This window comes from Sinohyriopsis cumingii, chromosome 17, assembly GCF_028554795.1.
Source record: "Sinohyriopsis cumingii isolate HCF-2022 chromosome 17, ASM2855479v2, whole genome shotgun sequence".
Taxonomy (NCBI): Eukaryota; Metazoa; Mollusca; class Bivalvia; order Unionida; family Unionidae; genus Sinohyriopsis; species Sinohyriopsis cumingii.
The window spans coordinates 118,703,827-118,727,097 of record NC_142977.1 but is presented as its reverse complement, the minus strand read 5'-3'; the positions used below and the strand labels follow the sequence as shown (position 1 = coordinate 118,727,097).

Below are 23,271 nucleotides of genomic sequence, written 5' to 3'. Positions count from 1 at the left end.
ATGTCAAACACTTTTTCAAAGTCAAGTATAAATATATTATTTTGGTCACTGTTATGGATATTTGCTTGACCTTTGTCAGTGATTGAGGTTAGAGTTTAGGCCTACCTGATTATTGTCATTTTTTTAAGATTAATTTTAGTTCAAGACATGACCGTTACAAACTCAGAAGGTCCTGGAAGTGACCTTGTTTACAAATTTGATGGAACTTTCCATCAGAAATGACCAACATCCAAGGCATTTTGTTGCATCATAGGTCAGGTGACACTATATAAAGACCAGGTAAACAATTATTCATTCCTGTTGAATATCAATCTTAGGGTATCTATCATCTGAGATATTTTAAGGCTGTTTTCAGTTATAACTTGAGAAGAATCATTTAAAATATTCATTGGAATTACAAAGTGCTCATGGACTTTTTGAACTAAAGTACTATTTTGGAGCTGTGATAGAACATTTAGAATTAGTTTGAGTTTAAATCACAATGCCATAAGTTCCTCTTCAATTTTCACTTTTTAATTATTTGCTGAATTTTACTAAACTTGTTGGTTTAGTTTCTTTCCGTTACATATTTTAAGACCATAGAGTTGTAACAGTTACCTTCATTTAAATCAAGCATGTTCAACTTCTTCCAGGGTGCAGGCCAGGTATTGATTTTTAAATGTACCGATCTGATTCAAATTAAACTGGATAAAACCAGGTCCCAGGCTGGATGTGGCCTGTGTGCCATAGATTTCACATGCCTGACCTGAATGTTTAGCCCATTCATCAATAGCACAAAATAGTTGTTTCACAAATTATGTAATTTCCAAAAGCTACATCCAAGTGCTTCAGGTAAGAACGCATAACATGATCACGTACTTTATATGTAACAATGGTAAGCAAGACTGGATGGTACTTGCTGGCCCTATGGCACAATCATCTTTTTTTTTGTACAGTGGGCATATATTTGCCAGAGATCAATCCTTTGGAATTTTGCAAATGTACAAAAATTACTGAAAATGGTGTCCAACCATTGGTGCCAACTCATAAGAGTTTCTTGGATATTTCTGAATGTGTTTCATCAGGACCATAGGTTTTTAATGGGTTTAAACTGCTGCAAATTTTAAACTAATGAACACATTGATAAAATATTATCAATTTATGGAACCTTTGGAAATGTGCACGATGAAACAATATCACTGAGAGAATAAATATAATGCATAAAAGAGTTTTCAGTGTTTCAGCTTTGTATCGGTCGTAAATGAGGAATGCTCTAGGAAAATTTGAGCTTATTTGACAACTAATTTGGAACTAGTAGTTACTGTCAATTCCAGCCACATGCAGGTTCATTTATACATGTACTGATTTTGCAAACAGTTATAGTCTGTAAATTATACTAAACTGTTTACATGTGGCAACATTCCAGCTTAAAAATCAGCCAAATGGCTAGCTTCAGATCTCATGTGAAAGGAGCGCTTACATAAAAAAATGTATAAGTGTGTGTGTTTTCAGTCTGCTGATCATCCCCGTTTTTTGTTGCTGACCCTAGCACTTTTCCTCCGGGGTTAAAAATTTATTTTAAAAAATCATGAAACTGGTCTATGCATTTGATTGACTAATTGAGCTGATTTAGCCCAGTATATATATATATATATATATATATATATATATATATATATATATATATATATATATATATATATATATATTGTTTTAAACAATGTACCTACCAACCCTAATTTTGAAACCAGCACAACAGGAACCACATATATTGGTGGGGCCTAAGATTACATGTCACACTCCATGACCTTTGACTTCAGTTCATTAATCAAAATCTCGTTTTAACTCGATATAATGGGCTCTTTAATAATGTTAAAATTCTAAGTTACAAAATAGGTAACTTGCAAGGCTTGTGGCCATGATCTACATTTCTGTCCCCAGTAAAAAAAAAATACAATTTAAAGTTTATGAAACTTGAGCTGATTAATTGCAAAAAATTTATTAGCCACTGCAAGGGAAAGGTAATTTTTTTTAATTAGTACTTTATTTGTCATAAAATCTTTTATGCAATGAGATCATTGAGATGCTTCTTTTCATGACAACAAAATTCAGTCAGCCACATCAAATGTAGTGACATAACTTTTAACAACTTCCTGATGCAATGGAAATCGTTTTGTTGGTAAAATTACGAGTTTGGATTTGTATCTAGAATTCCTTACAAGAATTATATCATCAAGTGGGAAGATTTATTATCAATGACAAAATCACAAAAAAAATTTAATCTGACAGAGTGAGAGTAATCAAAGGTCTCCCATAAAAGTAATGATTTTTTTATTTCCAAAATAAATTGGAACTGGGTTTATCATTACCATACATACTCATTTATAAGTCGACACCAACTGAAAAATGTGTGTGTGTGTGTGTGTGAGAGAGAGTGTGATTTTGATTTTACTAAATTAACACAATTCTATAGTTATTGTCTTTGCATTTGCAACAAGTACTTAAACAGCTCAACATAGTTTTACAGTTATTGATTGTGCATGCAAGTAGTAAAAGCATCATAATGTTGCTTAATTAGTTTTAATTACAAGATGTTCCAATCTATGCTGCATATGCAAGCATTAAGTGTATGCCATATTCCAGATGGCACAGACCCAGATCTGACATTAATAATGTGCTGTCAGAACAGGGTTCGGTGTTTTTTCTACTGGTGATATCAATATGGTGGCATAGACTCTAATCTGCCAGTGTGTTATGAAATACAGCACATTTCTGTTGCTTGCAACTGGGTACATATTTTATTCATGTAAATAATACATCTTGATCATTTAAACAAATATCAATTAAGGGTCAACCAAAAGCCATGGAATGCGACTGAGAAAATCAATGAGACAGTTAAATATTTTAACAACTTAGCATATATTCTGTATATAAAAAATTGAAACTGGGTTTATTATTACCATTTATACTGATTTATAAGTCGACACCAACTGAAAATTGTGTGTGTATGTTAAATTGTGTGTGTGTGTGTGTATGTTAAATTGTGTGTGTGTGTGTGTATATGTGTGATTTGGATTTTTAACATGCAACCTCTTAAATGCTGAGTACCAAGCAAGGCAACTGTTAGTACCATTTTTTAAGTCTTTGGTATGACTCAGCCAGGGATCGAACCCACGACCTCCCGCATCCGAGACAGATGCTCTAACCACTAGGCCAACAGAGTGGTCACTGAAAACTGCACAGACCCAGATCTACCACTCCATCATTTCCTAGCACATCTGGGTCTGTGCAGTTTTTTTAGGAGTAATCTGCAGAACAAACAACACAGACCCTTGTCTGCAGGTACAGTATTCTTTGGCAGATCTAGATCTATGTTGTTTGCAGTTCAACTCAACTTATAAGTAAGCAAAGATGGTAAGCATGGGGTTCTCTTCAAGTAAGTACAGTATACATAGCAATTGAAAAATACATATGGGAATTTTTTTCATTCTAAAATCGTCACATATGCTAGCTTTCAAGTCTGATGTTTATCAAAAATGTTTCAATACCTTGTCAAAAGCTTAAGTTATTATGAGTAGAAACCAGATTTATTTTCTCAGTCACTGACATGAACCTGTAACCTTTTAACCTCAAATTACTTTATTTCTTTCTTAAACAAATTGTGAGTCATCCACAGTATTAACACATTAAACCCTGGAGGTTTGCTGTCATTTTCACCTGAAATTCGAGTCGAGAATACATTTTGAAAGCTATTTCTGAATACATCCTAACACACTAACACATCAACTCCCAGGTGATTTTAAAATAACCTAATGCCTAGTTGTGTTAGAAACATAATTTTTCATTGGCTATTTGGCTCCCACATGAGCAGAAGGGTAAAAGTTGGTGTTATTTTTTTTTTTTTTGCTTAACAGACCCATAATTTTTGTATCGAGATCACTCCTTATTCCAAATGCCCATCTTATCCAACTTTTTGCAAAGGTTCATCTGTCCGTTTGCAATTCATACCAGTCTGCCTTAGAGTCAAAAAGTCAAAAATTTGGACACAAAATTAGATTCTGACCACAGGCAAATTTTGGGTGGAAAAATATCGGGTCCAAAAAATGAGGTTTTTCCCTCTGTATTTTGTAGTGCAACGAGAACTTGCAGATTATTTGGTATCACTGTAAAGTTACATCTATCTACCTTTTTATAATACTGCCCACTTTAGTGTATCATACATGACCTTAACGCAACAGAGCTCGGCAGTAGGCTACTACCTCCTGCCACGTAAACTCAGCAGCAGGGGTTAATGCATTAAGTAAAAACTTGTGGTCTACAACTAGAGTTATTGAGCAGAAACTAAACTCCATACATAAACAGATTGGTGACAGAGCAGAGGACAGACACACTGACAGATGGACAGATGACTAGGCAGGCAGACAGCCTCCAAGTTTTATCAGTTTAGGCCTAGAACAAGCTGGTGAATAACATCCTAAAAGCTTTCACTATTCTTGAAATCGGATTAACAAACAAATCCTGGCAGAAAACCAAACTCACATAAAAAGTCAATGACATTTTATTGGAAAAGATTGTGATTTTGTTGTCACAAGCAAAATTAATTTACACCCAAAAAAGGAGTGGTGGCTAATGAAGTATGCATATAGTGTGATAGTAATATAGTTAATGTTGAGTACATGCAATTATATTTTTCACAGACTAATTGATGTTCCAATGGTATGAAAGCAGGTTTGAAATTTTGCTGGACAGAAGTATAGTAATGTGCTCACTTGGCACCAATGAAAGCCTTTGCTTGACACCTATGCAGGCCTTTGGCATCTATGCAGGCCTTTGTATGACACCTATATAGGCCTTTGATTGACATCTATGCAGGCCTTTGTTTGACACCTATGCAGGCCTTTGTTTGATACCTATGCAGGCCTTTGTTTGACTCTGTAAGGATAACAAATCAGACAGTAATATCAACCCCATTCAAAAAAGACACCAAAAAGTACTGCTGTTTACTACCATATCAGCACAAGCGTTTTCATCATCATCATCATCATCATCATCATCAGTCTCATGACCTAGTGTGGTCGTTGAGGCACTGTGCTGCTGAACATCTGACCAGTTCCCTCCACTTGTCTCAATCATGTGCCAATGCCTGTGCCCGGCTGTAGAATGTCCATCATATTCCATGAAAAACGATGGAAAATGCTGGAAAATTCTAGCATGGAAAACGCTGGAGTATTTGGACTAATATTCCAGCCTCTGTCCAGGGTAGGCTGGAAAATCCTGAACAATTCTTGCATGGAAAACGCTGGACAATTCTAGCATGGAAAACGCTGGAGTATTTGGACTAATATTCCAGCCTATGTCCAGGGTAGGCTGGAAAACCCTGGACAATTCTAGCATGGAAAACGCTGGAAAATTCTAGCATGGAAAACGCTGGAGTATTTGGACTAATATTCCAGCCTCTGTCCAGGGTAGGCTGGAAAACCCTGGACAATTCTTGCATGGAAAACGCTGGAAAATTCTAGCATGGAAAACGCTGGAGTATTTGGACTAATATTCCAGCCTATGTCCAGGGTAGGCTGGAAAACCCTGGACAATTCTAGCATGGAAAACGATGGAAAACCCTGGACAATTCTAGCATGGAAAAAGCTGGAGCATTTGGACTAATATTCCAGTCTTTATCCAGGGTAGGCTGGAAAACACTGGACAACACTAAAATTTAGCTGAAAATTGTTGAAATATTTTATGAAAACGAGATTTTTAACAGTGATGCAACTTTTATTTGATGATAATTTCAAGAAGAACATGATCCAAATTACCCCAACCAACTCCTTGTATTGACTGTGATGTTTAGTAACTTTTAAACAAGGAAACAAAATTAAAAACTATACTTGTCACTGGTAGCTTAATAGTATTCAGTAGACAACATGGCTTAAGTTGTCATAAATATCGCTACACTTCTACTGGTGTGTCATAAAATCCAGATTACTGGCTCCTTAACATCATCCGAGTTTCTAAAAATATGTTCTCTTACTCTAGTTATAGTTTGAATTTATTCTGAAGCAATCTTAACAACAAAATAACAAAAATTCACGTTAATTTCTATCTCAATTTTAATTAAAAAAATTTAAAATATTTTTTTTTTACACGTGTTGTTTCATAGTTCATTCACCACATTTCTTATTTTTCTGTTGTCACCACTGGAGTCTGTGGAAGTGATGGTACTCTTGATGGTTTAACCAAATCGCAAAGCTTCTGTCTCACCATCACCTCCCCAATGTTGTACTTCTCCTTCATGATTTCTGAAATACAAATCATTGTATATTAATGAATAGAATCAAGCAAGATTTCAAATTTATTTCAATCCCATATATATATATATAGAGAGAGAGAGAGAGAGAGGGGAGTGAGAGAATGAGAGTTATGCCTGAAACATTTCATGCAATTACAGTACTTTTACAATCCCTGAGGTTGGTAATTGTAATGAGGCACTTGGCTTGATGACTAACTTGATAGGCTTAAAAACCTGTGGTTTCCATCACAAATTAAACTGGCTACCTAACTGCTCCTGTGGCCTAAGTCTAAGTGGTTAGAGCGCCTGCTACGGGTGTGAGAGGTCACAGGTTTGAACCCTTAACCGAGTCATACCAAAGACTTATTAAAAGAATGGTACTATTAGTTGCCTTGCCTGGTGCTCAGCATTAACCCTTTACCTCATGCAAGCGTCTTTTGATGCCTCTACTCCATTCACATGGAAGCGCCTTTTGACGCCTGCTGTAAACATCAGCCATTTTAAGCCGGTTTTCAAAGTGCCACCTTCGGGGAAAACCCCCATTTAGATACTACATTCATTTCTGTGAATGACAATTACATCAGATCACGTGGTCACTGTTTATGCCCTGGTCGATATCTGCTATTTAAAGTAACTGGGTCATAATCTCCACTCTCCAAAATGGAGGTCACGGATTTCATTCAGTACTTACGAAGTTTTCACGATTAGAATCAGAACTACGAAAGATTCAATAACTTAGGTAAAGGCTCTGATATTGATGCAGGCAGCAATTAGTTTTCATAAATTATCAAATTCAGAAAATTTAGTGATGTAGATGCAGACGACAAATTGTAAATTTCAAGTATGAGAAATGGCAGCTATGATTGGTCACGCAGCCTCACTGACATGACGGTAAATGAGTCCTCTCAAGATTTTAAAGCACGTAAAAAATTCTTCAGTGAAAAATAATTACGCAGCTATAACAATCAGACTTTTAATCTTAAATTTTTCCACACATAATAGATGTGAACCAAAAATGTAAAATGGTTACAATTGCTGTTTAACATAAAATACACTACATTGCTTAACAGTTAACAGGCAGGCCTATGCGTATGGAGTCGAATAGGTAACAGGTGCTCTATTTATAGCATGCTGCACTTTGTAATTATGCTCTATAAGGTAAACGGTTAAGAGGTTAGTGTTAGGACTGGTCAACCTGGTGTCAAGATAATGTGAATGGGTGGGAGACATTATGCTACATGTCTGTGGCATGATATCTCAGTGCTAGACATCACTATAAATTGCCACACTGCAGACATCGTAGCGATGTGACTAAACATTTGTTAAAGCTATGTTACTAAACATCTGAATCACGCACACACAAACTGGCTACCATATACATGCAGTTGTGATTATACCATTTAAACTGAAAGTAGATTTACATTGTCCATTTGAATATTGCTTGTCTACACTATTATGTTTCAAGTAGTAGTTGTGTATACGTTTAAATTTCATAATAATGTTCCAGCCTTAGTTCATAAAAAAATTTTGTTACAATTTGGCATATATTTTGTCATAGGTTAACAAAGTTTAAAACGCATGGTTAATAATTTAAAATATACCATAAATTATTTGAATTCTGGACTGGTCTTGGAGAGGTGGCCTTGTGTGTACTTATTATTGGCTCTTGCCCCAGTTAGTGTCTTGCCAATATATTCACCAGAGCTGTACAGCATTCTGAATATTTATTTATCAGCTTTGTTAAAATCCAAAATTTGACATATTTCTGCCTCACGCTGGGTGTGAAAAAAATTTAATCCAAATTTTCACCATGATGATTCATATGCACTAAGTTTCTGATATATTTACTTATCTACATACACAACTCCAGGTTACAGCTAATGTTCTAGACATTTGAATTTGAAACAAATGTGGTATTACCTCTCGCTTGCTTAATTCAAATTAAAAGATCGAAGAATTTCAATGAAGCTGTCGCCATCAAGTTGTTTACATAACTGTGCCTTGCCACTTTTTTTCTGAAATTAAAGGACACAAACTAAACAAGTATTTTTGGTGAGGAAAATTGATAATCATTTCCAACAGTTTACAACTGTACATTCTTATTAATTATACAATAAGTTACTATTAAATATTACTGAAATGGCTGAATATAAACTGGATAGACAGAAACAAGCCATAATCTGAATTGAAGATTAATTGGAAAAGAGATCTACTGGTATATTTCTGAGTCACAGTCTAAAATTAATTAAAACAAATATAACTTATTGCTACAAATAGCACACTGTCTGGAAAATAATAACGAAAATGTAAAAAATACAAATACCAGTCAGATCATTAATAATATCAAGGGTGAATAAAATTTAAAATGAAATTTACAATTTGGAAATGTATATTCGCAAGGCCGGCACGTACCAACTTTTTTGAAAGACAGACACGAGATGACTGGTCATTGTGCATTAGGATAAGTAAAAAATGTTGTCAATTATGTAAACAAAGCTTAAAACATAACACATACCTTTCAATATCCTTACTATTTTGACGTCTAATTTATGTCTTCAAACAGCATAAAAAAAGAAATTGTTCCATAGGATATATTTCGTAATAGCTTTCCGTAAATTTACGTCACGCGAAGTCTTTCGCAGCTAAGGTATTTGGCGGCCGTGCAAATAATTTTGCTATAATTGGACTGAGTAATGACTTACCTGCTATTTTCGCAATAATACACTCATGGTATCCCTTGAATCCACGACGAACCGCCATCACTTTCTCTCCCGTGCGATATTCCTTCATTTCTTTTCGTGGCGAGTGTACATCAGCCATACAGATTATGCCTCCCTGAATGGGACGATCATTCACCCATATAACCAGGGATATTTCTGGTTCAGTGGTCATCTTAAAATCCTGGGATATTTTATATTTTACAACTTCAATGACACTCCAATCGAAAATTGCGCCCAAATTCTAGACTGGTTATCCAAAGCGTTTTACGGTGCCGAATTTGGAACCAAAATTTACAGAAACGTTTTTTGTTTTTTTTTTCTTTTTACAGAAAATTTGGTTCTAACGCATGAAATCGAAATATGTCGGCTTTTTCAATGTAGTAATTGGTTAAAAAAAATAAGTTCATAATTTTATATCCCATCATAGTCAGCTTCATCAGCCATCATCATACGGAACAACCTCGGCTATTTCTGCGTGACAAAAACGTGACTCCGGTACGTGAAGGCGAATACTTGACAGAAAAATCAGACATTTTGTTCTCTTTTGATTTATGATTTATCTAAAGAGTTAATATCTATACATCGGATACCAACGCCGTGATTTGGATATGTTGGGGAATGATTGGTTTACAGTAAAGTGGTTTTAGAAGACAAAGTTTACGACCAAGAGGCAATATCGTGTCGAGGTGTGGAACACAAATGGAAAGACAACACAAACTGGACACCCAAACATTATAGGTGAGTATGAAATAAACGGGGTCTCGGCTTTATCTCGTTTGCCCAAGTATAAACTGACTATATGATTAACCGCCCAACACTATATATGTATGACTGGTAATTAAATTGTAAGCAAGTATTTCAATAAATGTGAAAAGATATACAAGGTCAAAAACAAGTTTCCTTTTGCACCAGTTTTAAAATTAGAGTAGGTATTTTTGTTTTTCAATATATATGTATATATAACTTTCAAAGCAACCTAATTTGTGGAATTTTATTTTAACAGCCATAACCTTGTAATTGTCAGTCTTGGAAATGTTAACTCCAGTGATACATGTAAGCCCAAACAGGGACTGCTCTGGTATTATGATAAAGTTGTGAATTTCTTGAGTATTTGTAGATCTAGTCCAAAAAGGTCTTTAGGTTACTGCTAAATTTTCAGACTGCTACATATATAAGTAAAATCATAACTTGAGTAACTTAAGTCCTGGAAAAAGAAATTTTGAAAAATTTCACATTAATCTTAGCAAGATTAAAATGTACACAGGTTTTACCATGAAGATGATTTTTGAACGATATGTTGATGTTTTAATCAGTCTGACTGTACAGTCTGTAAACGTTTTAATGCTGTTTGTGTATTACAGGTACTGGTGTTCAGGACAAAATATATAAGCAGTTCGAAGTTAATTCCACAAAGTCCATTCCTAAAAGCACCATGTACTGGAGGAAGAGAAAACAATGGTAATTCCAGGAGTAATAGAGAGTTTTTTTACATTTTAAATAATGTCTGCAGCTGTCTCCCACAGCAATGTTTATTTGTGTGAAGATAAGCATTATTCTTTATACATTTGTTCTTACCCAGTACATTCACAGCTTAACATGGCTCATATCTTAAACACAGTTTCATTACCATATCAATAATTTAAGGAATAAACAAATTTCACTATACAATACTAAGTGGAATTTTCAGAGTTCAACAAATTCTGAGTATATGGTGAAATCATTCAGTATTTACAGACAGAATATTCAATGTGTGTGTTTGAACAGAACATTCACTCTGTATGGGTTATCCAACACACCATACACAATATATGCACAGTGTACACCATATTTAACCAAATCAGCCAATTACAGAAATTCAGGAAATATCTGATCAGTATTGATTCTTGCAGAACAAGATTAATAATTTATTGTTATGCATTGTCATACTTCAGTTTTTAATCATTTAAAATGTTAAATATAATTTTTACTTTCATTTTTCTTATAATGCCCTAAAACGTTATGAAACTTGAGTTGTTTTTCTGAAAACATCACATACATTTATGAAGTGTATGTTGTATCGCATGTACTTTGTATGATTGAGTATATTATTGTGTATCAATTACTTGTCATTAACATGCATTCATTGTGTATCATGTTTGCATTACCTATGTTTAAATGATGCATGCATTAACATTGGATTTGTCAAACTAAACTACTGTAACAGTGTAATATTAACTGTACATATTCAATTCCCACAACAAAACAATAATGTTTGAATGTTAAGATTTTAATATGAATTATACATGTTCACTAAAATTTGTATTTCTCATTACAGTGTTGTTGATCTAGGTGAATCCAGTTCTGTTGGTCTTGGATATTATGAAATTGGTGACTGTATGTAATACTAATCTTCAAATATAATGAGAATATCAACAGATGAACCAACTAGATATGGTGACAGTGACATGAGTTTTTCATCTGACTCAGAAGAAAGTATAGAGTTTTAATCAAGTTCAGACGATGAACAGTATCATCAGGTGAATGAAGCAACTCAGTCTTACCCATCCCATGTCACAGATCCCCCACTTTATGTCATAGCCCCATAACAAGATATATATTGTAGTGAAATCACAAAGTCTGAACATGTTATTGTCCTTGGGGCTTTGCCAACAAGACATAATTTGTCAGATGCTAAATATGTGACCTTTTGGACTTAATTCAGTTGCATCTTCCTTCAGCAAACACAGGATTGACAATTGTCAAAGATTTGAAGGAAAAATGTGAATTCAGTAAGGAGTATCTCAAATAGAATTTTTATTGTGAGATCTGCAAAAAATTGTACTCCGATAAAGAAGAAATGTGTGAAACTGGGGGCTGTACAGGTGTACATAACTAATAATTATGAGCAAACATCTCCTTGGAATGAAGTTGGCTCTGACAAGAAAGAAGACTTCCTTTCATCATCAAAAATAGGATCAAGTGTCTTCGAGAACCTATTATTGTTGTTGAAATTGGAAATGCCATTTATGGTACTGTTCTCCCCAATCATCATGAAAAGGACTAAAATGGCTCTCACCATTGCACAGCAGAATTTCATACTTATACACTGTAGTGTCAGGCTCAAGTGGTGAACAGATTTGGACATATTTATGATTTTATATGCACCAGATATTTTCTGGTCAGGATTTAACTAATTTTTCAGGATATCTTTTCATACATGTATAGTTTGTGTTACACCAACATTTTTGTATAGTGATGTTCTTTTGATAATGAACATTTAATTATATATGTGGTACATACAATAAATGATGTACTACTTCAACACTTGTAGTTTGTTTTTTTAAAGCAGGGGTCAAGTGTGTGTGTGTGTATGGTTCAGTTTGTTTATTTGACTTGTGTCCTCTATTTCTCAGTGTATATTTATCATAGGTTTGAAATAATAGTTCAGTTTCAAGTTCAAAAATCTGTGTTACAGCGCAGTTTAGTCATGATTGCTCTTTCTTTAGGTAATTCAAAATAATTCTTTGTACCAATCTTGAAAATTGACTAAGTTCTTTTCCAGGGTTTTCCATGCTGAAATTTATCCCAAATATTCTAAGTCCAAACTGTCCATCCTTTTCCAGGGTTTTCCATGCTGAAATTTATCCAAAAATTTCTAAGTCTAAACTGTCCATGCTTTTCCATGCTGAAAAAAATTCAGAGTCCAAAATGTCCATCATTTTCCAGGGTTTTCCATGCTGAAAAAAATCAAAGTCCAAAATGTCCATCGTTTTCCAGGGTTTTCCATGCTGAAAAATTTCAAAGTCCAAAATGTCCAGCATTTTCCAGGCATGTCCAGCATTTTCCATGCACAATGTCCAGGGTTTCCATGCTAAATTCTGCAGAATATTTCATTTTTCCATCGTTTTCCAGGGTTTTCCATGTTTTTCCATCGTATTCCATCCTTTTCCAGAGTATACGATGGAAAAAGTACAGCCGGGTGTCTCTGCAAAACTCTTCCTGGTCCATTCTGTGATGTTGTCAGTCCACTTTTTTCTCTGTCTACTTCTCCTTCTGCCACCCTGGACGCTGCCCTGCAGGACTGTTGTGGATAGACTGTTGGCTCTAGTGACATGGCCATACCATTTCAGCTTTCTCTTTCTGACAGTGGTGAGGAGGTCCTCATATTGGCCTACTTCACGCCTGATGGTGTTATGCACTTCTTCATTTGTCATGTGGTCCATGTAAGAGATGCCAAGGATGGTTCTGTAACATCTCATTTCAAGTGACTGGATTCTTCGTTGTAATTCTGCTGTCAGGGTCCAGGCCTCACATGAGTACAAAAAGACTGAGATGACTAGAGCTCGCAATAGTCTGATTTTAGTTTTCAGACAGATATTCTTGTCTCTCCAGATGGGTCTTAGCTTTGACATAGCTGCCATTGTCTGTGCTGCTCTTGACAAAATTTCTGCTCTTGATCCCTCTTCAGTGATTATGGAACCAAGATATTTGAACTGGCTCACTGTTTCCAGTTCATGTCCTCTGACTTTAATCTTGGCTGAGATTTGTTTGCCACTATTTGTCATCAGCTTTGTCTTCTCTGCACTTATCTCCATGTCAAATCTGGAAGATGTTTCATCCAGGTTCTTCACTAAGGTGGCAAGCTCGTCTTCACTGCCTGCCAGCCCATCAGTGTCGCCTGCAAAGTGGAGGTTGGTGATGTTACGCCCTCCAATGCTGACTGTCCCACAGTGGTTTTCCAGGGCTTCACTCATGATGTGCTCTAAGTAGATGTTGAAAAGCGTGGGTGACAGGAGACAGCCTTGACGCACTCCCACTGTTGTCTGGAACCAGTCCCCCACAGCACCTTGGGCAATTACTGCACTGGTAGCCTTGGCATACAGCTGTTTGATGGTACTGGTTAACTTTTGACCCATGTTATACTTCTTCATTTTGGCCCACAATGACTCATGCCACACTCTGTCAAAGGCCTTTTTGAAATCTATGAACACATGATAGATGTCTTGTTGGTGTTGCGAGTACTTTTCACACAGAACCCCGAGATTGAAACCCGGCCTGTTCTTCAGCGATCATTTCTTCTGCTTGTGGTTTCAGTCTGTTCAAGATGATCTTCAGCAATACCTTACTAGCATGGCTGATCAAACTGATAGTTCTGTAATTTTGGCACAGCTGGAGATTGCCTTTTTTGGGAAGTGTTATAATCAGTGACTGGGTCCATTGTGCTGGCCATTCACCTGTCTGCCAGATCTTGTTGCAGATTTTTGTTAGTAGCTCTTTCACTGATTCTCCCCCATTCTTGATAAGTTCAGCTGGGATGTTGTCTACTCCAGCTGCCTTCCCATTCTTCAGTGCGCTTACTGCTGACTCCACCTCTTCTTTGAGAATGGGGAAGTCATCATCATTTGAAGAGTTTGGAACTTCAAGCACCTCTGGGTCTCCTGTGGACTGATGGTTGTAGAGTTCTTTGCAATACTCAGTCCATCTTTCTGCAATGTCACTTGCTTCTGTGAGGCATTTTCCATTTTTGTCTTGAATGGTACTGACTCTTGGTTGTTTCTGTCTGGTGAGGTCTTTCACAATTTGGAATGCCTTTTTGCTGTTATCCTTTATCAGACTGTTCTCCATTTCTGTGCACTTTTGTCCAATCCAATTTTCTTTCAAGTGTTTTAGTGTTCAGCTAATTGCACTGAGTGATACACTAAGTTGTTAAACTGGACTGAATGACACACCAAGCTAACTGGACTAAATTGTGACTGAACAAAAAAAGACCTTGGTTTTGTAACAAATGGACAATGTACACAAAAAGACCTTACTTTCATAACAAATGGACAATGTACACAAAAAGACCTTGCTTTCATAACAAATGGACAATGTACCCAAAATGAACTTAGTTACAAATGGACAATGTGAAAAACAAGACCTTAATTTAGAAACCAATGGACAATGCACACAAAAAGTACCTTAATTTAGTTATAAATGAACAATTCCTGAACAAACAATTGGCTTATTCTACACAGCCACTTGGCTTTCTATAACCCAAACCTAATGATCCCTTCAAGATTCTGGTCCAGAACCTTCAATTGTTTTATTGAGACAAGATCCCATATGGCATCTGCCCATGTAATTTTGGGGATATATTTAGAAACAACAGTAATGAATTTCCACACAAAGACTTCAACTAAACGACAAGAGTCCCATGAACTAACCGACACTCTACTGGGTGAAAAGAATTTCTAGAATTCAAGATAAAACCATTTCTTCCTTAACTGCTGAGTTCTGAAACCATCCCTGACATAACAAGATTTTAAAATGAACTGTTGTGGTGGACATATTTGTTATCAGACTGGCACCCTATTAATTCTGAACAAAGTAGACATCATTACAAGTCTTATGGTGAAAACCACATATCATAATGTTCATCCACTGGTGGGGGGGAATGGGTTAGTGACGAAAAGATTTTTATGGTAGCTGTCATCTTGGCAATATCTGATGTACAACTGGCACCATTTTCATTTACGACAAACCAGGTATAATAAAAAGTCTAGCTTTTAATATAGCCATCAATTTGGAATAGGAATAGCAATATAGCCATCCATTTGGAATAGGAATAGCAATATAGCCATCTATTTGGAATAGAAATAGCAATATAGCCATCCATTTGGAATAGGAATAACAATGTAGCCACCATCGTGGTAATATTGTGGCTTAGTCATTTTCATTTAGGACCAAACTGACGCAACAAGAAACCCTATGTCAAAATGACTTTCCATTTAAGAGGGGTAACTAAAACAAGATTTTCAAGATGGCCACATATTGGAACCATTTTAATTTAACATTAACAAAGCATTATAAGAAGTCTTAGGATGAAAATTCCATGGTGATATAATAGTTAATTAATGAAAAGTAGTGATAACAAGATTCTTAAGGTGGCAACTTTCACAGCCATAAGAGACCACACATAAGCACCATTTTCATTTAGAACCATATACACATCATTAGAAGTCTTTGGCAAAACTGCAAAGTCAATATGATTTTCCATTCAGAAGGAGTAACAACAAAAAGTATTTTGATATGGCTGCTGCAGCAGTCATATTGAACATCAGATTGGCAAATTTTCATCTTGAACTGAATAGACACATGCCAATTAATGAAAACCTCATATTGATATGTGACCATCCATTCAGGAGAAAAAAAAAAAAAAAGATTTTCAGGATAGCTACCTTATGGTGGCCATATTGAATGTTCATTTAAGATCAACTGGACACTAAAACAAGTCCTAGAGAAAACCCCATGTCGATATAACTTTTTATTCAGGAGGAGTTGCAATAAGATTTTAAAGATGGCTGCAGTGGTGGCCATATTAGACTTCAGATCTGTACTATTTTTATTTAAGACCAACTAGATGTAACAATTCTTTTAGTGAAAACCCTATTTTGATATGACCACCCATTTCGGAATAGTTGTAATATCAAGAATGTCAAGATTGTCAAGATGGCTGAAATGGTGGCCATTTTAGATGTCACACTGGCACCATCTTCATTTAGGACTACCTATAAATCATAAGATGTCTTTTAGAAAGACCACCTGTTGATGTGACTATCCATGTAAGAGCAGTTAAAACAAGATTTAAAAATGGCTTCTATTGTGGCCATACTGGACCTCAGATTGGCACTTTTTTCATTTACGACCAAACCATATTAAGTCTTTTAGTGAAAATCTATCCATCCAGGGGGAGTATAAAAAAAACAAGATTTTCATAATGGTCACTGTGGTGACCATACTGGAGTTGCAAGCTGTACCATTTTCAACTGATTAGACAATGGGAATAATGTGTGTATCCTGTTTCAAGGCAATCCTGCAATCTATTCATCCTTAAATTGGCTAACAATAATGACAAAAGTTTAACTGGGCCCATACCTACATTAAATACCTTATTCCATGCCAAACTACTATCCCACCACTGAAAGATACAATTCTTCTGTCTCCATTGCAGATTACAAGAAAATCAATCCTAATATTGGTCAAATTTGAGAAGTCTGCCTGAGGGATTATTACAGTTTGCTCACTTATAGATCTAATAGCATGGTCACTTATAGATCTAATAGCATGGTGTGGTTTTGGAGAGCTTCTGATCAACCAGCTTTCTCATTATCTTTGAGGTAGCCAACTCAAATTGAAAAGTACTGGGCAACAATGTAATAAAAAAATGTTTCAGTCTTGTAAAAGTACATTAGTGCAATATTAGCCTTTATAAACAGCTGAAGCCAGCTACTAATGAGAACACAGATTATCCTAATACACAGGTAATTTTGTCTATTTCTACCATTAACTTGCTAATCTGAGAGCATATCAACATGATAGAACTAGATCTGCCATCACATACGACTGAAAAATTTGGGAATTATGTGCTGTATGAAATCGAGAGTAAAATGATTCCTATCTCCACGTACATTATGTGATGGCAGATCTGGGTCTAAGCTATTTGCATACGTGAATGTATTGTCTGGACCTCACTATGCAATGGCAGATCTGGGTCTAGGCTATTTGCATACGTGAATGTATTGTCTGGACCTCACTATGTGATGGCAGATCTGGGTCTAGGCTATTTGCATACATGAATGTATTGTCTGGACCTCACTATGTGATGGCAGATCTGGCTATTTGCATACGTGAATGTATTGTCTGGACCTCACTATGTGATGGCATACGTGAATGCATTGTCTGTACCTCACTATGCAATGGCAGATCTGGGTCTAGGCTATTTGCATACGTGAATGTATTGTCTGGACCTCACTATGTGATGGCAGATCTGGGTCTAGGCTATTTGCATACGTGAATGTATTGTCTGAACCTCACTATGTGATGGCAAATCTGGGTCTAGGCTATTTGCATACACAAATGCATTGTTTGTACCTCACTATGCAATGGCAGATCTGGGTCTAGGCTATTTGCATACAAGAATGCATTGTCTGGACCTCATTATGTGATGGCAGATCTGGGTCTAGGCTATTTGCATACATGAATGTATTGTCTGGACCTCACTATGTGATGGCAGATCTGGGTCTAAGCTATTTGCATACGTGAATGCATTGTCGGGACCTCACTATGCAATGGCAGATCTGGGTCTAGGCTATTTGCATACGTGAATGTATTGTCTGGACCTCACTATGTGATGGCAGATCTGGGTCTAGGCTATTTGCATACACGAATGCATTGTCTGTACCTCAATATGCAATGGCAGATCTGGGTCTAGGCTATTTGCATACATGAATGCATTGTCTGTACCTCACTATGCAATGGCAGATCTGGGTCTAGGCTATTTGCATACGTGAATGTATTGTCTGGACCTCACTATGTGATGGCAGATCTGGGTCTAGGCTATTTGCATACATGAATGCATTGTCTGGACCTCACTATAAGATTTTTAAAGATTTGGCTATTTTACTTCCTGGTTTGGAATCGATTGTATTTTTTAAGTGTCAACACAACAGAATATTTTGTATATGATATGTATGTCTGTATAATTGAGCTATGGACTGTACAAACAACTTACAAGAAAAGTTTACCTAACTTAATCTTGGGAATTAAAATCTTGAACAATTGGTTATAAATTGTGAAAATAAGTCTGGTGATAAAAATGCAACCAGGTACTCTTGGTCCAAAGTAATAATAGGATTTTTCAAAATGTATCAACTGTTATCAAAACTAATCGACCATCAAATGTGTTAGGAGTTTGTTTCCAACCTCAATTGATTGGGATGTAGTAGAACTACTGAATTAAATGCACTTCAGTGTAAGCTATTCTGTGTTGTTGACGTGTGCAAGTTATGTTGAAGACCCAGGACTAAGTGTTCAAATATTTTATGTTTAAATTAAAAATGTCTCATATGTTTTTATTTGACTTACTTGTGCAAAATATATAAATATGCCATATATCTAATAATATTATGATCCACAGGTAAATATGGTAAAATAAATTCCAATTAAAGGCAAAATACATCTTCATTCCAGCCAATGTCTGAATGAATAGAGTATAATAGCATGTTACACCTTCGTTATTGTCCAGAAACCATTATATTTTTATTCAACTTAACATGACTGTGACTTCTGACCTTTTGACCTCTGACCCTTAGACCCCAGAATACATTTTTTATATTTTCTTATTACCTTACATGCAAGCCATTCACAGTTTGGTCAAGGAACTTGTTCAGAAAACCCAACATTTTAATAGGCACAATGACTTTTGAACTTTGACCTATTGAATCCAAAATCAACAGGGTTCTTGTACTCCACAAACTTTGGTCAGATAATTGGTCAAGAACTAAAGTTATGAAGCCAAAACAGTTTTCTTCTTTCTGTGTCACTCACAGTGACCTTAACTTTTAACCTAATATCAGCATGCTTTTGCCCTACCTGAAAAACAAGCTATCCAAAAAGTTTTGTCTAGGTCTGTGATGCAGAACAATTTTTATTTTGCAGAAAATGTTTGTCTTCTTCCTATTATAGTAACCTTAATCGTTGATGTACTGACCCCAAAAGTGATATGGTTCTTCCTTTGCACAAAATGCAAGCCATCCACACAGATGTAATTGTAGATGCTGGAAAACCAGAGCTATTGTGCAGAAACCAATTTCTTAATCAGTGACCTTAACCTTTGACCTATAGACACCAAAATTCATAGGGTTCTTCCTCACTCCATTTGCAGTTTGTTAGGAGCAATCAGCAGAACAAACAGCATAGATCCTGATCTGCAGAAGCATTATGCTACGGCAGATCAGGATCTTTGTTGTTTGCAGTTTGATTCAAATTAGAAGCAAGGATATATAGAATTCAAATTACTACTATTATTCTTAAGAAACATTAAAATATTATTTGAAAACAAAACCAAAATCTTTTGTTGGAGTTTACATGTTCCAAAATTAGCTGCATTTACAACACAAAGTTCTTTTCATGGACTATGTCATGATAGGCAATCAATGAAGTTGTCTTAGAAGCCTGTTAGTGCAAGTCTCCATGCCATTACATCCATCTGTTTAGGAAAAATATCCATTAAGAAGAGTTTGAGGATGCCATAGATAGTGTATAGACCAGACTGGCATAATTTCCATTTAGTACCAAACAGATGATAAGAAATCATTTGATGAAAACTCCATGTTGCCATGGCCTTCCATTTAGAACATGTAACAATAGCAAGATTAGGCAGCCATGTTGGAGACTATATCAGCATCAGGCAGCATTTTCGTTTAGTTGCAAGCAGACATCATACAGTTTTTAATGAAAACCTCAACTATGTGTGACCATCCCAAGCAGTGGTAGCCAAACTTTCAAGTAGCCAAACTTTTCCTACTTTTTCACTGGGCTCTCTACTTTCCTTACATTTCTTCAAAATCACCCCAGCTTTATATAGTTATTTATATTTAATCTGTATTGTTTGTTGGCCTTTCTTGATGATTATATCTTATGTATATCTGTATTTTGTAAATATCTTTGTCTAAAATCAAGGTTATGGTGTACCTGATAAGTGATATTCATTTTACGAACAGCATAATAATAGCTAATATTTCTGAGTTTGGATTAAATATTCAGATCATTATTAATGGAGGTAAATATATTTATTTGAACCTGAGTCAAGGTCATTAGTTTTCCACTTGGGAATTCCTAAACCTGTTGACCACTTTGAATGTTTTAAAGAGATGACTCAGATCTATATCTGGCTCTATTATTGTGCCTTGGCTTTTTATATAATGTTTTCTTTAAAAAAATTATTCATTCTTGCTTTAACATCTAATGCATAATCATTATTATTATTGTGTTCAGTCTTGGTTTGAGTGGATTTATTTATTCAAATTATTATTTACTGTAATTGCAAAGTGTTCAATACTATTCTTGGACTAAAATATTAAATTTAAAATATTTTGAATTTAGTGAGGCAAGGACATTTTGGATTATATTATTGTGAAACATCAAAATACTATAAGCACATTGCCACACTTCAGGCCAATGACACATTAGCCCATCTCAGCCTAGTGGCACATCAACAAATTCAATATCGGAATTTATTTTGGAACACCAATGGAATTCAATTGGATCTTTATATACCTGGACTTGTGACAGTACTTTTGGAACTATTTGGGATTTAATTCACAATACTGTAAGTTCCTTTTAATATTCAAGTGAAATAAATTGTTTCTTGAATTTAACTTTCTGGTTTTGCTCTATTCTGTTACATCAAGACCATAGTGTCATAACACTATATTTGTCAAATTTTGGAGACATTTTTTGAACCATTTCATATTAACAACCATGTATAGGTTCTTTGCCTGTCAGTACTTTCCTTTAAGAGATTTATGCAGCTTTATGGGAACATATGGTACTGTGGTGATATGAATCTGACTATGCAGCCTGGTGATATGAATTTGACTATGCAGCCTGGTGATATGAACTTGACTATGCAGCCTGGTCCATCTATTTGTTGTACTTCACAAGTGGTGGAGGCTTCATGCCAACCTTATCTGAACTGAAATAATTCCAAATAAAGATTGACCACTGAAATGTGTACCATGTTTATTCCTGGCAAAAATGATTTCTGGATTGGAAGAGCACATATATGAGCAAAGATAGTGTTGGTCCAACTAAAACAGAGAGCCAATCACATGATTCTGACATCATATCCTTCTGATTTTCCAACTTTTTCTGTATATATTTGAATTTAAAATACTTCTATTTTATCCATCAATTTCCATAAAGAGTGTTTAATAACCTGAGTAGTAATAACAAGATTTTTAACATGGCCACTATGATGACCATAGCAGAGGGCAGTGTGCCACCATTTTTCATTTAGGACCAGCTAGATATTACAAGTTTTTTTGTGTGAAAATTCTATGTTGATATAACCATCTGTTCAAGAGTGACAATAACAAGATTTTCAAGATGGCTGTGTGGTGGCCATATTGGGTGCTAGAACATTACCATTTTTATAGAGGACCAACTAGACATCACATGAAGTCTTAGTGAGAACCCCACGTTGATATGAACATCTATCTGTTCATGATGACAAGATTTTCAAGATGGCCAGCACTACAAACTGAAACTGTAAACTGAAGACATGTCTGATGGGCACCATTTTCTTTGAGGGCCAACTAGACATCACATTTTTTCAGAGAACCACCCACATTTCACTAATGTTCATTTGCATGAAGGGATGTATTAGACTGGTCACTTTTATATTGTAAACCTGTCTACTCATGTGTCATATATTAAACTGGTCACTTATCAATTGTAAATCTAAACATGTGTCATGTATTAGACTGGTCACTTTTATGTTGTAAACCTGTCTACTCACATGTCATTTATTAGAACGGTCACTTATAGGTTGTAAACCTTTGTATTCTTGTGTCATTTAATTAGACAGATCATATTTATGTTGTAAACCTGTCTACTCATGTCATGTATTAGACTGGTCACTTTTATGTTGTAAACCTGTCTTATCATGTGTCATGTATTAGACTAGTCACTAATAGGTTGTAAACCTGTCTACTTTTGTGTCATGTATTAGGCTGGTCACTTATAGGTTGTAAACCTGTCTACTTGTGTGTCATGTATTAGACTGGTCACTCTTATGTTGTAAACCTGTCTTATCATGTGTCATGTATTAGACTAGTCACTAATAGGTTGTAAACCTGTCTACTTGGGTGCCATGTATTAGACTGGTCAGTTTTATGATGTAAACCTGTCTACTCATGTGTCATGTATTAGACTGGTCACTTATTAGTTGTAAACCTTTCTACTCATGTGCCATGTAATTACTCTGGTCACTTTTATCTTGTAAACCTGTCTACTCGTGTCATGTATTAGACTGGTCACTTTTATGTTGTAAACCTGTCTACTCATGTCTCATGCATTAGACTGGTCACTTTTATGTAAACCTATCTACTCATGTGTCATGTATTAGGCTGGTCACTTCTATCTTTTAAACCATTCTACACAAATCTTGTGTATTAGACTGGTCACTTTTATGTTTTAAACCTGTCTACTCATGTCTCATTGTATTAGACTGGTAACTTTTATGTTTTAAACCTGTCTACTCATGTCTCGTGTATTAGACTGGTCACTTTAATGTTTTAAACATGTCTACTCATGTGTCATGTATTAGGCTGGTCACTTTATGTTTTAAACCTGTCTAATCACGTGTCAAGATAACAACCTAGAAACTCTCACAAAAGAAAATGAATTTTGCTGTCAATTAAACTGCACATGCCAAATTTTGCAAGCATAAAATGTGTTCTATGTTTGTAATTAACAGTGCTA

General features: G+C 35.5%; 1 protein-coding gene and 2 long non-coding RNA genes across 4 annotated transcripts in view; 1 reads left to right on the top strand and 2 right to left on the bottom strand.

The window, feature by feature from the left end:
- The window catches only part of LOC149779740 (G protein-coupled receptor kinase 3-like), a 345,786-nt gene that overhangs the window by 84,544 nt on the left and 237,971 nt on the right, over positions 1–23,271 (bottom strand). The window lies entirely within an intron of this gene.
- LOC149779743 (uncharacterized) lies at positions 5,494–9,296 on the bottom strand. The gene is made up of 3 exons (XR_016415705.1): positions 8,968–9,296; positions 8,186–8,280; positions 5,494–6,275 (listed from the first exon to the last, which is right to left on the bottom strand). It is a non-coding gene; the product is annotated as an uncharacterized LOC149779743 (long non-coding RNA).
- On the top strand, positions 9,586–12,286 carry LOC149779742 (uncharacterized). The gene is made up of 3 exons (XR_016415706.1): positions 9,586–9,723; positions 10,347–10,443; positions 11,300–12,286. It is a non-coding gene; the product is annotated as an uncharacterized LOC149779742 (long non-coding RNA).